Here is a 1,352-nt window from a genome sequence, read left to right on the forward strand (position 1 = left end):
GGTTTCCACACTCTGAAATTATTTTGGGCTCACTGATTAGGCGAGATCAAGGGGGCATGCCTGGGCACTTTGGGCTCAGTTTGGGAAGGCGGCGTCCGTGTGCTCCTCCGCCCTTCCCGCACTTGCGGCTAGGTTTGCCAAACTGCGCTGACCCGCAGCCCCTGCCTTTTTGCCCACGGCACGGAACGACTCAAGTCTGGCTCCGTTCCAGGCCGTTGCCTCCGGCTGCCCGCCGTCCGGCCGGCCTGGGACGTACCCCGGCTGACGGCGCCGGAGCCCCTCTAGCAGCCACCGGTGCCGCGGGCCAATGGGTCCGGGCGTTCCGGAGCTATCGGTGGGGAAGTGCTCTCCCCTTTTCCTGACGCCGTTCGCCCGAGCAGAGGTGCAGCCTGACGGGACTGCTGTCGCCTTCCGCGGCGCACCGGCCCCTTTCACCTGCCGTCGACCGCGCGGAGCTCGGACCTTCCTCCCCGAAGTTATGGCCCCGGCGCCGGAGGGTTCCCGGGGCCGGGCATTCAGCGGGGTGAGTCTTCACCTTCCCGGTCAGCCTGCGGGGTCGGTGCGCCGGCACTCGACGCGGGAGGGTCCCCTCTTTCCGTAGAGCCCCGCCCGGTGCCGATCGGCCGGCGGATTGCGGAGCGAACCGCGCCTGACCGACGGGCCTCGGAAACCCGTTGCAGTCGACGGGGGGGAACCGGACAGCGGGACGAGGTGCCGATTCCACCCGCAGATTCGATCCCGAAATCCCGCGGGATTCGGCGGTCCGACCCGACAGATTCAAACGTCGCCCGGGCGGCCCCCAGCGGTCGGGCCGGCCTGGTTCCGCCACCGCCCGATGCCCCTCGCCCCCGGCTACCGCCGACCGCGCCGACCGAGGGAATGCGGCCGGACGTCCGGCGGCAATCGGCCGGAAAGCGGTATGGCCATTTCCTACTGTCCCTCGGACGGGCAGAGGGGCGGCGCCGGGGCACTCGCGGACCAGGCCGCGCCCCTCCGAGCCCTACCGCCTGCCGTCGACCGCGCGGGGATCGGACCTCCCTCCCCGAAGTTATGGCCCCGGAGCCGGAGGGTAGCCGGGGCCGGGCATTCAGCGGGGTGAGTCTTCACCTTCCCGGTCAGCCTGCGGGGTCGGTGCGCCGGCACTCGACGCGGGAGGGTCCCCTCTTTCCGTAGAGCCCCGCCCGGTGCCGATCGGCCGGCGGATTGCGGAGCGAACCGCGCCTGACCGACGGGCCTCGGAAACCCGTTGCAGTCGACGGGGGGGGGGGAACCGGACAGCGGGACGAGGTGCCGATTCCACCCGCAGATTCGATCCCGAAATCCCGCGGGATTCGGCGGTCCGACCCGACAGA

Source organism: Heterodontus francisci, unplaced genomic scaffold (assembly GCF_036365525.1).
Source record: "Heterodontus francisci isolate sHetFra1 unplaced genomic scaffold, sHetFra1.hap1 HAP1_SCAFFOLD_2113, whole genome shotgun sequence".
Lineage (NCBI taxonomy): Eukaryota > Metazoa > Chordata > Chondrichthyes > Heterodontiformes > Heterodontidae > Heterodontus > Heterodontus francisci.